Raw genomic sequence first — 14,189 nt, 5'->3', positions numbered from 1 at the left:
CTAGAACACAGTGTGCACTCCATCACAATTTATGGAATGACTAAGTCATTCCTTGTTATTTGATCAACTCATGAACCATGTAGTTATGCTATAAACAAAAGAATCTGATTTTTTAAAAAAGAGAGAACTTTATCAAAACAAAATCATGGTGGCCAAAGTCACCAACCCTCTCAATAGCCATTACGGCCATGGGCAGGACACAGCTCTGGCAGGAGAGTGAGCTCAGGGAGACGCCTCAGAAACAAAGCTCAGACTGCTCAACTAACTCTCCACAAACTCCAACAGATGTGGATGCCAAGTCTCCCCAGAGGGCGGTGCTGCTTCCAGAAACCCTTCCCTGGCAAGATTTGGCACTCAAAAATTCTGCCCTGGAACAAAAGCAATAATGATGACCAATTACCTATCAGTCAGTCCGGCTGATGACAGTAACACTACCGAGCCAGCATGTCTCCAGAGATTCATCTTACCAAAGGTGAGGGGCACTTGGAGCAGGTGACAGACGTCTTGTGTGAATGGGCTTCTCACTGGTCAACTTCCCCCAATAATGTAGTGCAGACACCAAAGCCCCTTCCAGAAAATCACAGCCTTAGAAGTAACCATCTTCCTCAGAGATTCGATTCTGGTCATGGCTGTGGCACATGAAGAAGCTCGTGCACTGCGATGGCCCGTTCACATACATACCTTGGGTGGGAGGTGAAGCCAAGACCCCCTGCCTGAAGGCGGGACGCTGTCCGGGAAGCCTTCCAAAGCAGTATTTGATACTGAAAAACTGGATGTCCCTGTATGATTCGTCATAAATTCAGCGAACACAGCAGGGATAACCACTCTTCAAGTACCGAAGGCTGACGGTGACGGCCCACGTCTTCACCAGAGTCTGCCTTCCTTCCAGCTAGTCCGCCTGAGGATGAATTGGGGACAGAGGGTTAGGAGAGTTGAGGGGTGCACAATGTCAATCAAGCCCTTGCTTTCCAGCCAACCATGCATTCTTGCCCCTGGAGAGGGACGAAGGGCAACAGCTCCTTCCAGAAAGCTTCCCCAGCAAGATCCATACTCAAAAAAGGCACCAATCCTCCCTCATGAGACTGGCCATAAAGAAAGCAAACCCGGCAAGGAGAAGGTCCTTTCAAGTGCCAGAAAACAGCATGGCCTAGGAAACCACCACCTCATCTTCCGAGCTGATGTGGCCTCCAGAAGTCACTGGATAGGTAGGGACTGTGGATCAATTGACATACACCATTTATAAAATGTACGTTCTCTGATCAACCATCCATTCCCCTATCATGGACAGCACCCTGCCTCCAGGTCAGGGTCCTGCTGGGGGACTTCTCCGGGGAGTTTGTCCTGAAAAACAGTGGTCCAATATGATAAGCCACAAACCCAGGCGAGGCCCCATGGTCAGCCTCAACCCTGCTCTGCCCCCGAGGCCTCCAGAGCCTGGAGGCCACAGCATGTGAGTCTTACTCCAATGAAGACACAGGCTCTGCCATGGGTCATCCTTACAAGTATTTCACGAGGTGCTGACACCAATGCCTCCCTTAATAATTCCTTGGAATTATATCCAGGAAAGAGGTGATGCTGAGTTGCATTTGCAGCAGAGAAAGCATTGTAGAGGGAACCTGCCATTGACGAGACCTCCCCAGGTGTGTCAGAGGAGTCCCCCTGCCTCCTCTTGCAGGTAGCCTGGATGCTGAGGGTCAAGGACAGAGAAAGCCTGTGACCTGGCTTGATAATCTGTCCTGTGGCCTCTGGCTCTGCAGCACCTCCTGGACCGTGGCCTCGTGCTGATGGCCAGAACCTTTCCCTGGAGTTGCCCTCCCTTCTGGGGGACCCTCATGGGCAGGCTGCATGGATAATGAGAATTAATGAGCCATTTAATAGGTATCATCAATTCAGCCCCCTCTCTGCCTGGGACACGGAGTGGGGCTGAGTCCTGAAACGGTCTTGCCCGGAAGTCCCCCAAGGACGGGTTGCTTGGGCCATTGAACATTGGGCATCGTCAGCAGACCCTCCCCCAGGTACCTGGTGATGGTGCTGACATAGACCTCCTCTCTGGTGGCGGGACACCTCCACACATTCTCCCACTGTGCAGGAATGAGGCCAACTGTGTGGTCTTTGTCATGAAAAATGCAAGAGCACTCCGGTGGTTCCTCACCAAGCCCCACGCCGCGACACGAGCACATCGGGTCCCCCGGCCAGAGCCCGTATCACTTCTAGGGCTTCTCCTGAGGGTGGAATGAATTCTCTGGGTTAGCTGTGCAGAGAACACATTCGTCAACAAAGTTCATATCCCTGCGTCACCTCTGTGCCCATACCTCAGGCGAAGCTGACAGTTTTCTTACTGTGAAGCCGGCACCTGCAGGCACCCATAAAGAACTGACTCCACACAGGGACCCCAGCGCACTGGCCACCTCAGATAGGACAAAGCCACGGAGGCAGAGAGCAGTGGGGCTTTGCAGCCACTCCAGGATGCTGCCCCACACAGGGACCACATCCTGAAGGGGGCGGGGCTTGGTGCCACTGCCCTCCACTGTGTTAGTCCATTTTCTGGCTGCTGATAAAGACATACCCAAGACTGGGCAATTTGCAAAAGAAAGAGGTTTAATTGGACTTACAGTTCCACGTGGCTGGGTAAGCCTCACAGTCATGGTGGAAAGCAAGGAGAAGCAAGTCAGGTCTTACGTGGATGGCAGCAGGCAAACAGAGACCTTGTGCAGGGACACTCTGCCTTATAAAACCATCAGCTCTCATGAGACCCATTCACTATCACAAGAACAGCATGGGAAAGACCCACTCCCCTGATTCAATTACCTCCCACCAGGACCCTCCCACAACACAAAGGAATTCAAAATGAGATTTGAGTGGAGACACAGCCAAACTATATCATCCACCAAACTGGGGATCAAGGACAGCCTCCCTGCTCCATAACCAGGGGACACGCTGGAGTCCGTGTTCTCCTCTCAAACCAGGTGCTGTGTGCAGGAAACCCTCCAAGGCAGCATCACAGAGCCGAAGAATCATTAGCTGCATGGTCTCCATCGGGAAGGAGTGAAGGGAACCTGGCACCGTGCCAGTGTCTATGAGCACCAAGCAATGGACCAGGAGACCCCACCAGGTCGGCTGGCAGAGGGAAGCTGACCTGAGGAGGAAGTGGCACTGGGCCAGTGACCTGGGTGAGGAGTGGGAACACAGCCCAAGTCGGCCTGCCCTTCACACACCCACAGAGGTGCTGGACTTCATCCAGGGAGCCACCCTGAGAGGAAAACAGGCTGTCCTCAAAGGAGTCCGCATGGAGGAAGCAACCTCTCCTCAAGTGTCCCAGTGGAGTGGTAAACCTTGTCCTTGCCCCCAGGGACCCACCCTGAAAAGCACTGGGTCCAGGAAGGGACCTAGCCCTGTGGCTAAGCCACAGACCCAGCCACTGGGGGAAGGCACAAGTTGGCATTCAAAGAGGAGGGAACCTCACATAACTCGCAAAAACACATCGCATTCACAGCAAACACAGCAAAGCAACCCAGGGCTCTTCCCCCCACCAGCCTCACTTCCAGGAAGCTTCCCTCACGCAGCACGGAGCCGGGGCAGGGGCTCTCAGCTCACACAAGGCACACACTCTCACGTCTCCTGTGGGGGCGGCCCTCCGAGGCAGAGTCTGATATTCAAAAAGAGGTTAACCATGTATTATTCATGATGAATGAAGCGAACATAACACGGATAACCTCTCCTCAAATATCCTTGAATATTTCTGAAACGAAAACCATGGCCTCTTCCCCACCGTTGTCTTTGCTTCCAGAAGATTCTTCTTGGGATGAGCTGAATCCCAGGGTTGGGGCAGGGAGGTGTTCACATCCTGCAAAGAAAGCACATGTACTGGCATTGACCTTCCATTCCCGTACCTCAGTCTCAGGGCCCAGGCAGCCCTGGCACCAAAGTCAAAACCCTGACATTGGAAGCATGCTCAGAAAGACTTCTAAGGCAGGTTCCATTAAAAATATATGAAAGCTTCCTCCACGGATTCCTGAAAGACGGGATTTGATGACGAGAACCAGCAGAATGCATGTCAGAGATAAGCAAAGCCATCATGAAGATTCTGTTTCCGATAAAATGGGGTGTCACTGATCCCTGAAGACAGGGTCCCTACCGCAGAGATGGTCTCAGTTCCTGGAATTTCCTCCCAATGACTGCTTGGAAACGGAGGGTCACAGAATTCCAGGGCCCAGCACATCAATAATGAATAAGCGTGCCGTTGACCTGCACCTGACAATCTTGCAGCAGCTTGACACCGGCGGCCCCTCCCTGAAGCAGGTCTTGTATCTGGGAAGCCCTTTGAGGCATGATTTGATTTTAAAGAAAAGTAATCTCATGCTATTTATGCATGTGAAAGTGAACCCTTGTTCACAAACCAAAACATGGCACGTTGATTCTGGGCCGTTCTCCCACGATGGACGGTATATGGCATGTGGGGAGACAGGCGACACATATCACAGGGAAAGCACCTGGTCTCCAGCCCCAAACCACTGTGAGTGTTGTCCACAGACCGGCGGTATTAGCATCACTTGAGAACTTGCTAAAAATGCAGAATCTTGGTCCCTGAATCAGAATCTGCTTTTTAACAAGATCCCTAGGTGATGAAAATCTTAGGAGCATTTTTAAAGTTTGAGAAACACTACTGTAGCCAACAATTCATATGTACACAAACACACACACACACACACACACACCCCAGAGGTGCTGTCGATCACAACATCTTATTCCATGAGAGTCTGTCTAAGATGGGGTGGTTCCCAAGGAAGGCACGAAGCCATGCCACGTCCACCAAGAATAATCCAAATACCCAACAGGCAGCTGCTTAGGAGCTGCCAAAAAGCAGTAATAGTAACAGGAAATGTACGGAGTTTTTACTAATGTTTGCATTCCCTACAGGAAGTGTTTCATACTCAGAATGAAAGCTAAAGATAGGAGAGGCTGGAACCAGGTTCCCTGGTCCACCATCTATCTAGAGAGATGCTTGACCCTGGCATCTCTCCAAGGAATTCCTTGTGGCTAAGATTTAATAACAAGAAGAGAAAGAGAGATGAAATAATTGTGAACATCTTCAAAGAAAAAGATATGGCACCAAGCCCCTAAATGGCATCTCCACCCCAAAGCTAGCATTTGTCCAAGGAAATCACACTGGTGGCTTGCATTCTGAGATCACTGGATTCATTATTATAAATCATCAACACAGTCACACTCCATGGTGGGGCAGGCACCGATGTCCCCTCACTGAAGTCAGCACTGTGCTTTCAAAAACTTCTGAAGCAAATTTGGATACTAAAACAATGGTTGTCCGATATTAATCATCATAAATATAGAGACCATACTACGGACAGCCATTCTTTAAGCACCAAAGAACTGTGCCATCAAGAAGAGCTGGGCATCTTCTCCAAAGTTGGTGTCTCTTCCAGAAAGTTCTTCTCAGGTAGTCCAAACAATGAGGATTAGCAGGTCAGCTTCACACATTGAGAGTCAAGCCCATGCCTGGGGTTCAGTCACACTCTTGGGCAGGGGAAGGGGGTCTGGCCCCAATGATCGGTCCCTAAGGTTTGCTTCATGTCCAAGAAGTGCCTCCAAGAAGCAGGATTTGATAAGTAGCTTGAATGCTGCGTCACCCACAACACACGCCCATGGCCAATGCAAATCCCTGACAGCACCAAGGAGTCCCGTGGCCCCCTGCCAAGCATGGCCCCGCCTCCAGGGTTCTGAGGTTAGGGCACAAGTGTCCCCACCACAAACCAACTGCATGCGCCCTCATCCCCACCCAGGCGTGAGCCCCTGGGAAGGGCTGATGCGTGCATCCCTTTACAGAACTTGTCATGGCGTCCAGGAAGTCTGCCGAGGCAAGATTTGATACTCAAAAAGAAATTGTCCTTGTATGATTCATCATAAATAAAGCGAACACACCAAGGATAATTTCTCCTCAAGTATGAAACAGCAGCACGGACCACCACCTCCAGGTCTTTGGCTCAAGGTTAGATGGTGACTGCTTCGTGGCAAACCCAGTCACACACTCGCTCATGCACACACACCACGCACACACAGGCATGCACAATGCATGCACCAAGTCTGACCTCTCTTTAAGCACCAGGGAAGCAAGATGCCATAGAATCCTCACTCAGCTTGGCATCCTCGCTCAAGACTCCTTCAAAGCGTAGATAGTGGCCGAGGTCAAGAACCCAGGGACTGTCTCTCTTAAGTGGAGCAAATGTTCTCGGCATCCCTGCTGACCCCCACTGCATGTGGCATTCTGTATCAAAAGCCACTGTGTGAATGGCTTAGCTGCCAAGCATCAAGAGCATCACTAGCCCCCATTGTAAACACCGTGTATGCTCTGGGCTTCGTAGTCCATTCCATACCCGATGAAGGACTTGACTTCCGTGTTTTGACATTGTTCCAAACACCCATGGAGAGACTTTAGTCATGAGACCACCACCACCACCACCACCAATGACAGTTTCACAGCACACAAGGGTCCTGGCTACCACCTACGACGTGCCGACCACGGGGCTCTGCTCTGAGCCGTGTACAAGTCTTAACTCGTTCAGCCCCAGCAGCCCCAAGAAATGGACGCCAATGTGATTCCCCTTTGACATGTGAGACAACAGGCACAGCACGATGAGATCTTTGCCCAAGGTTGGACGGTTAGTAAATGTCAGAGGTGGGATCCAAACACAGGAAATCGAGCTCCAGAGTCTGCGCTCTTGATACTGAAAAAGTGGATGACCCTGTACGATTCGACATGAGCAAAACGAACAGGACAGGGATAACCACTCTCCAAGTACCAAAGGTTAGCACGGAAAAGAAAGCCACTGCCTTGGGTGGACTTGGTACGTCTTCAAGGCGCGGTCCTGGGGATGAATTAGATGCTGAGGGTTAGTGGACCGGGTCACATACCCCAAGCAGAACATGCACACTCACGGACCGAGTAACAGCAGGGACCACAAAGCCACTACCCCACACGAGCGCCACCCCAGCCATCAGCCCGGGCTGATGACTGCCCGCTCAGGAAGCAGGGACCCAGACCACACACATCGTGCATGCTTTTGGCCCCGCCCACACTGCACCAGGAGAGGGGATGTCCCAGAGGCCACTGCCTTCCCTAAAGTCATCCAGGTGCTCGTGAAGTCCTCTCTGTGAAGTGGGGACCCGTGAACGATTTGCCACACACAAAACGGATACACACGGTCATGCACACACATACCGCATCCCTTGCTGAGTGTGGACTGGGTCCAAGACAAGGTTTGATACTCACAGAGAGCTTGCCCTTGTATATTCCATGTCAATAAACCGAATATACAAAGGGCAACCTCGCTTTAAGTACCAAACAATAGCACTGGGCAGGTTCCTCACTATCATTCACGGGGCCGGCCTCCTCTCCCGGGGTTCATCCTGGGGGGGGAGGGGGTGGGAGATGCGGGATCAGCAGACCAGGTGGCAAACACCACCTGCCAGCTGTGTGCCCATAGGTCAGCTCTCCATCCCAAAGGGGCCAGGAAGGGGCAGATGCCAGTGCCCCTTCACGAGAATCAGCCTCATTTCCAGGCATCACTCCAGATTAGAACTTGTTCCTGAAAAGGAGATCCACCCCACGGGCCTTCCTGGGCACACGCAGAGCTCAGCTTCTCACTTTCTATAGGAATTCCCTGGGGTGGGACCACCATCTCCTTCCCAGTGTGGGCACCTCTCCAGGAAGTTTTCCTAAGGATGCACTCAGCACCGAGGTCCCAGGCACTGGATGAATTTACACCTTAGACAAAGCAAAGGCCCTGTGGTCACCATTCCTTCATCCATCTCACAGAGCCGTTGACACCAGTGTCATTCTCCATGCCAGCCCTTGCCCCACCCCTGCCAGAGGCTGGCATCGTGTCCATGAAGCCATGCTAAGAAAGAGCACATGGTCAACAGTAGTAAACCCCACGTACCCCCAAGTAACTGAGGAAGCAGACCCACAGCCCATTCCCCACAGTGGTCTCTCCTTCAAGAAGGGGAGAGGAGCGGGAGCCGCCTGGTCCAGGTGGCAGGTTATGTGACTCATTACCCAGGCGTGGTGCTCACCTCTCTTCAGCTGGACGTTCGCTTTCCTTGGGCTGAGGATGCTGCGAATGTCCTTCCTGAAGCTGGCTTCGGGTCCAGATGACCCCCATGGCAGTCGGGGTGTAAAAAGCCGGCAGTCACACGGCCCAAGGAGTGTCTCCACAAACACAGAACAAGAGTCCCATTCTCAGGCAGCCATCCTAGGTGTCAGCAGAAAGCCGGCAGTCAGAGACGGGGCAGAGACATCGAGGCAGAAGCAGGCGCCCTCTGACCTCCCACATGCACGCACCTGGTGCGGGGCTGACAGCTCCCATGGCTCATCCCCAGCGCTGCCTTCATGGGCAATCACAAATGACAAATAGAAGCAAACCATTCTTACAGATTCAGCCTGGGGACTGCGAGCTGGATCATGAACACCCAAGCATCAAAAAAAAAAAGCGCTGATGAGCACACCTCAGCCCCTTCCCCAAGGTCAATACCACCTCCAGGAAGCCCTCCTGGGGCTGGCCTACCAGGCTCGCAAACAGCATAGACAGAGCCAGTGCTCCGTGGTCCACCATCACTGCTGTCTGTGTTCCCCTTGAAATGATCCAACATCCAGGTCCCCCTTCTAAGGCTGATGCTGGGAACAGGAAGCCTTCTGTGTATGACTTGGTACCAAGAAGAGGCAGATCAATGTGTGATTTATCCTTAAAAAAGCAAACCACCATTAAACTTGGTGCACACAAAAAGGTCCCTCCTCTCCCACTGCTTCCAGGGAGTCCACAGGAAGAACCAGCATAGAGGGCGAAGGCAGAACCCAGGGGCAGCATCACAGCCAACCTCACGTTCCCGGACATGGAAGCCAGGCCATACCTGAGAGGGGCTGACATCCGAGGCTTTGTCCTGGAGACAAGCAGGGTATGAGTGTCTTCCCCGACAGTTTGATACGCAAATGAGAGTCTCCCCCTGTATATTCGCCATTAATCAAGTGAACATACAAAGGGTATCCTCTCTTTAAGTACCAAAGGGTGGCTCAAAGAGCAGGTGAGGACCATGCCGGGTCTTTGCCGGAGTGGACATCTCCTCCTGCGAGGCCTGAGACCAAGGGGGAGGGGCCCGGTGACAAGCCTCATCTGGCTGACCCTGGAGCTGGGCCTGCACCTTGCACATTGTGGCCTGGCCCCGAAAGGTGGCATATCCAGGACTCCCTGCAGGCGAGACTGGCTTCTAAACAAGGGAACAGGTAGGCATGACTATCAGTGTGCTCAGCATGCATGGGTGAACCTGCTTCAAATACCCACAAGCTATACGGACAATGGAACCATCACCTTTCTCCAAAAGGGCACAGGGTGTGAGGGCTCAGCCCGGCAAGACATGGAGTTATCAGAGAAGAAGGCATCTGCAGGCATTCTCAGAGCTGGAGAGCGCTGAGACAATGTCTCTCTTCTGAGGCTGGTTGTCCTAGAGATGACCAGATCCAAGAATGTGTCACCTGTACCTGCCTCGAAACAAACAAAAAGAGGGCCCCAGCGTCAGACTCTAGCGACAAAGGAGTCCTGAAGACCAGACACACCTGCCCAAGGCACACTCAGGTGCAATCACTGGACAATGTGCTCCGAGGACTGGCCACTGGAGTCCAGCGACAGTCCCAGAGGGCACAGGCAGGCTCAGGGAGCTCCACCAGTAACTTGCCTTAGAACAACCTGACATCCATGTGCTTCCCTCAAGGCTGACACTCTCTCAAGGATGGAGACCACCAGGGAGTAGCAGGTCAGGGGAGTAGCAGGTGAGAAGCAGCATCGGCTCTGCGCTCCACCATCCACCACCCATTCGTGTGTCCGGAGAGGTGCGAGGTTAGTGCTGGAAGCAGGAAGCCCTCTGGGTATGACTTGGTATGGAGAAGAGGCAGATCCATGTGATTTATCCTTAAAAAAGGCAAACCACCATTAAACTCAGTGCACACAAAAAGGACCCTCCTCTCCCACTGCCTCCAGGGAGTCCACAGGAAGAACCAGCACAGAGAGTGAAGGCAGAACCCAAGGGCTAGGATCACAGCCAAGCTCACGTTCCCAGACAGGGAAGCCAAGCCGTACCTGAGAGGGGCTGACATCCGAGGCTTTGTCCTGGAGACAGCAGGGTCTGAGCGTCTTCCTCGACAGAGTTTGATACGCAAATAAGAGTCTCCCCCTGTATATTCGCCATTAATCAAGTGAACATACAAAGGGTATCCTCTCTTCAAGTACCAAAGAGTGGCTCAAAGAGCAGGTGAGGACTATGCCGGGTCTTCGCCGAGTGGACATCTCCTGCGAGGCCTGAGACCAAGGGGGAGGGGCCCGGTGACAAGCCTTATCTGGCTGGCCCTGGAGCTGGGGCCTGCCATACAGTTGACTTTACTTCCCAGCATCTCTTCAAGACAGGATTGGTTACCAAAAGACAGGCAATCCTGTACCATTTGAAATAATGTAAATGTAAAATGGCTGAAATCCCTTTAGGGCCTGCAAAAACACCCTGGGAGAAGAACCTCTGCCTCTGCCCAAAGCCACTGCCTCCAGGAAGCCCTCCTGGTGAACACTGGCTAAGGGAGGTTAGAAGATGCAGTAACATGCATCATTAAAGAAAAAAGAGAAACAGAAATCCAACACACTCCGTTTGCAAATCACAAAGCAGCACTGTGACAAGTGTCCCTTCTCCTGAATTTGGCATTGTATTCAGAAAGCCATCTGAGCAGTTAGTTGTTACTCAGAAGTATTCATCTAGGGCAAGATTCGTCAAAGGAAAATGAGATTCTCATGGGCCAACTCTCTCTGAATAAACACATACTAACACCAGGAATCCAAGGGTCTTTCCATTGGCAAGAATCCCTAAAGGACACCAATGGACTAAGAGAGCAGTGGGGCTTAGAGGTCCCAGCAGCAAGTCCTGTAGCCACACTGGGTGCTCTGGGGCCTCCTTCCTGTGGACTGGCCTTCCCTCAAGTGGACAGTGAGGTCCAAAAGTCACTCCAAGGATGGGCTAGGTATGGAGAGTGGGTAGACCAGATGACCCACATCTACATTAGACATTGACTTTGCTGACGGTCATTTTTTCATGTATCTGGGAGATGCACTGACCACGAGACCTCTTCCCAGAGGCTGGCATCATGCTGGGCAGACCTGCCAGAGTAGCAGCCCATGGATGCTTTGTGATAAGTAGGGCCCATCAAGGGAGGCCCTTTGTTCTTTTCTTTTTTTTTAACCTATTGTGTTGAGACAGGGGTCTCTGTCAGCCAGGCTGAAGTGCAGTGGCACAATCTTGGCTTACTACAACCTCCCAACTCCCGGGCTCAAGTGATCCTCCAGCCTCAACCTCCTAAGTACTGGGACCACAGGCGCACACCATGACACCCAGCTAATTTTTGTATTTTTTGCAGAGATGGGGTTTTGCCAAGTTGCCCACGCTAGTTTCGAACTCCTGGGCTTAAGCCATCCACCGTCTCAGCCTCCCAAAGGGCTGGGGTTACAAGCGTGAGCCACCGTGCACAGCCAAGGTAGGCCCTTTTTGCTAGGCAGAACAGGTGGTCTGAAAAGAAGACCCTATATCATCTCCAAAGCCAGCATCTCTTCCAGAAAGTTCTTGGAAGGACGCATGAGATGAGGAGGGTCAGAGAACCAGGTCACAAATAGCAAGACAGAGGCACATGCCCTGTGGTCAACCATCCACACCCCAGGGCTATCCTGGCCATCTAACAGGTTGCTGGAGTCAGCCTTGTTCCCAAGAAGGCTTCCCAGGCAGGATTTGCTCCCCAGAGAGAGTCTGCCCTTGTATAATCATTGCAAGTAAAGCAAATGCATGAAGGATTACCTCTCTTCAAGTAGCAAATGATGGCAGTGACAGGAAGGCCATTTCCTCTGTGACTAAGTTGCCACCAGCTCCAGGAGCAAGCCTTAGAGACACAGATGGGATCTGCATGGTGAGAGCAGCACACCAAGGTGTGAAGTGCAGGCCTGTGGGTGAATCACACATCTATTCCTTCCATAGCCCCTGAAGCAGTGCCCCTTCCTGAAATTGACAGCCCACTCAGGTATTCTCTAAGGTACAACTAGTCACAGTAAAAGAGGTTCATTCCAGAAAATGCATTGCAATCATGGTAAACATACAGAGAACAAACTTCATTCAAGGTCAATGAGGCAATACTGAGAACACAGCCTTGTAACAACACATTATGTGTGCACCAAGGGCAGTGAGCAAACAGCAGAGAAGCTGACGGCGTATTTCATACAAAGTACAATTCTGTGTCTGTCCGTCCTGTACCCAGGAGGGGTACAGATAACATCTCCTCTTCCATGGCGACTTCACGTCCTCCGAGGTTTTCAAAGCAGCATTTGATACTGAAAACGTGGATTTTCCTCTATGATTAATCATAAATAATGTACTCATAGAAGGAGAATCTACCTTTTAAATACCAAAGAAGGATTCCATCCAGGAAAGCGTGCACCTGTGCTTGAGTCATCAGAAAAGAAAGTCACATGAGGCAGACGAGCTTCCAGGGAAGAACTGGCACCACGAGACCCACCATTTAATCTTCACCAAGTTGGCGTCTCGAGACGGTTCTTGGGCATACCCCGTTCATTCAGATACGACGTGCAGCCTACCATCTTTGCACCTACTCAGGCCCTACGGTCTCTTCCAGAAACATTTCCAAAGCAGCATTTGATACTGAAAACATGGATTTTCCTCTATGATTAACCAGGAATCACGTAAACATAGAAGGAATATCCACGTTTTAAATACCAAAGAAGGACTGGGCTCTGGAAAGGACAAATCTGAACACAGTTCATGGAAAATGGAAGCAAGACAGCAAAGCAACCGTTTTCAGTCCCATAGCATAGCTGTGACAACACACCACAGCCTGTGCAGCAAGCTGGCTCCTCAGCGAAAGGGGGCTTCTAAAGGTGATGGTCAGCAGACATATGGCACGAACTCAGCACATGTTCTGCGGCCCACCATCTTTCCACTTACCCTGGAGGGCTCAGCCCCACCTCACGTCCCTGACGGTGGCTTCAGTCCAGCCATGATCCCAAGGCAGCATTTGATACTGAAAACGTGGATTTTCCTCTATGATTAACCATCAAACACGTAACCATAGAAGGAAAATCTACCTTTTAAATACCAAAGAAGGTTTCATCCCGGAAAGCACGAACCTAAGTACAGTCCATCAAACACAAAAGTAACATAGCACAGAGGAGAGCATTCGGCCTCATGGAGAAAATGACGACGGAGCCCAGCCGCTTGGCCGAGCGGGCAGCTCGCGAGAGGGGTCTCCTCAAGGCGGGTGGGTGGTCCGCAGACATATGGCACGAATTCAGCACATGTTCTGAGGTCCACCGACTTTCCACTTACCCTGGAGTGGGGGGGGACTTTATTGTCTCTTCCCTGATGGTGGTTTCAGTCCAGGAATGTTTCCAAGCAGCATTTGATACTGAAAACGTGGAATTTCCTCTATGTTTAACCATAAATAACATAAACATAGAAGGAATATCCACCTTTTAAATACCAAAGAAGGATTGAGTCCTGGAAAGCATGAACCTAAGCACAATCTATCAAAATTAAGGACAGCACAGGATAGGTGCAGTCGGCAGGGGCCTCCCGGGCTAGCGGCAGTGACATGGGCCCTGCGGAGGACGCATGTCCCAGGACAGACCTTGCTAACAAGAGCTTAGGTTCTGGGATTCACCTTCCATCACTCTCCGCATGGGGGAGGGAGCTAACCTTCCTCTCAGAAATGTTCAGAAATGTTTTAAAAGCAGCCTTAGATACTGAAAATGCGGGTTTTCCTCTATGATTCACCATAAATCCTGTAAGCATAGAAGGAACATCCACCTTTTAGATGGGAAAAGTGGGAACAGCCCTGGAGAGCACAAACGCAAACATGATTCATGAAAGACAGAAGGTAACGGAAGCAGGTGAGCACTTCGCGAGTCCCACGTGGGAAGCGCAGGGCCCACCCCTGGCCTCTTCACATCCAGAGATGGAACTCCTATGCAGGCATACGTAAGTCTGGGGTCTGCCCTGCTGTCACTCGTCTGGGTGGGGGTAACCCTAATGTCTCTTCCCTAATGGAGACTTCATGGTCAAGAGCGTTTCCAAAGTAGCATTTAATT

At 51.5% G+C, this 14,189-nt stretch overlaps 1 long non-coding RNA gene and 15 other non-coding genes across 20 annotated transcripts in view; all 16 read right to left on the bottom strand.

Annotated features, from left to right (window-relative positions):
* The window catches only part of LOC112205398 (uncharacterized), a 29,390-nt gene that overhangs the window by 14,779 nt on the left and 422 nt on the right, over positions 1-14,189 (bottom strand). The window contains exons 2-3 of one of the 5 annotated variants that reach the window (XR_008539153.2): positions 2,020-14,189; positions 1-898 (exon numbers count right to left, since the gene is read on the bottom strand). The exon at positions 1-898 is cut by the window's left edge and continues 14,779 nt beyond it. This is a non-coding gene — a long non-coding RNA (uncharacterized LOC112205398). The other 4 variants (XR_008539155.2, XR_008539152.2, XR_008539154.2 and 1 more) reach the window with 4 other exon arrangements.
* Positions 758-836, bottom strand: MIR487A (microRNA mir-487a). Its single transcript, NR_035815.1, has one exon. It is a non-coding gene; the product is annotated as a microRNA mir-487a (primary transcript).
* Positions 3,642-3,749, bottom strand: MIR655 (microRNA mir-655). Its single transcript, NR_106620.1, has one exon. It is a non-coding gene; the product is annotated as a microRNA mir-655 (primary transcript).
* Positions 4,540-4,629, bottom strand: MIR544 (microRNA mir-544). The gene has a single exon (NR_035876.1). It is a non-coding gene; the product is annotated as a microRNA mir-544 (primary transcript).
* On the bottom strand, positions 5,303-5,380 carry MIR889 (microRNA mir-889). Its single transcript, NR_036000.1, has one exon. It is a non-coding gene; the product is annotated as a microRNA mir-889 (primary transcript).
* On the bottom strand, positions 5,884-5,960 carry MIR539 (microRNA mir-539). Its single transcript, NR_035874.1, has one exon. It is a non-coding gene; the product is annotated as a microRNA mir-539 (primary transcript).
* MIR487B (microRNA mir-487b) lies at positions 6,735-6,817 on the bottom strand. The gene has a single exon (NR_035816.1). It is a non-coding gene; the product is annotated as a microRNA mir-487b (primary transcript).
* MIR381 (microRNA mir-381) lies at positions 7,279-7,352 on the bottom strand. The gene has a single exon (NR_035786.1). It is a non-coding gene; the product is annotated as a microRNA mir-381 (primary transcript).
* On the bottom strand, positions 8,990-9,074 carry MIR1185-2 (microRNA mir-1185-2). The gene has a single exon (NR_035570.1). It is a non-coding gene; the product is annotated as a microRNA mir-1185-2 (primary transcript).
* Positions 10,211-10,295, bottom strand: MIR1185-1 (microRNA mir-1185-1). Its single transcript, NR_035569.1, has one exon. It is a non-coding gene; the product is annotated as a microRNA mir-1185-1 (primary transcript).
* On the bottom strand, positions 11,823-11,904 carry MIR300 (microRNA mir-300). Its single transcript, NR_035728.1, has one exon. It is a non-coding gene; the product is annotated as a microRNA mir-300 (primary transcript).
* MIR376A-1 (microRNA mir-376a-1) lies at positions 12,419-12,485 on the bottom strand. The gene has a single exon (NR_035778.1). It is a non-coding gene; the product is annotated as a microRNA mir-376a-1 (primary transcript).
* Positions 12,733-12,831, bottom strand: MIR376B (microRNA mir-376b). The gene has a single exon (NR_035780.1). It is a non-coding gene; the product is annotated as a microRNA mir-376b (primary transcript).
* On the bottom strand, positions 12,969-13,048 carry MIR654 (microRNA mir-654). The gene has a single exon (NR_035971.1). It is a non-coding gene; the product is annotated as a microRNA mir-654 (primary transcript).
* On the bottom strand, positions 13,120-13,198 carry MIR376A-2 (microRNA mir-376a-2). Its single transcript, NR_035779.1, has one exon. It is a non-coding gene; the product is annotated as a microRNA mir-376a-2 (primary transcript).
* Positions 13,511-13,575, bottom strand: MIR376C (microRNA mir-376c). The gene has a single exon (NR_035781.1). It is a non-coding gene; the product is annotated as a microRNA mir-376c (primary transcript).

This window comes from Pan troglodytes, chromosome 15 (assembly GCF_028858775.2).
Source record: "Pan troglodytes isolate AG18354 chromosome 15, NHGRI_mPanTro3-v2.0_pri, whole genome shotgun sequence".
Lineage (NCBI taxonomy): Eukaryota > Metazoa > Chordata > Mammalia > Primates > Hominidae > Pan > Pan troglodytes.
This window is presented reverse-complemented; position numbering and strand designations above follow the sequence as displayed.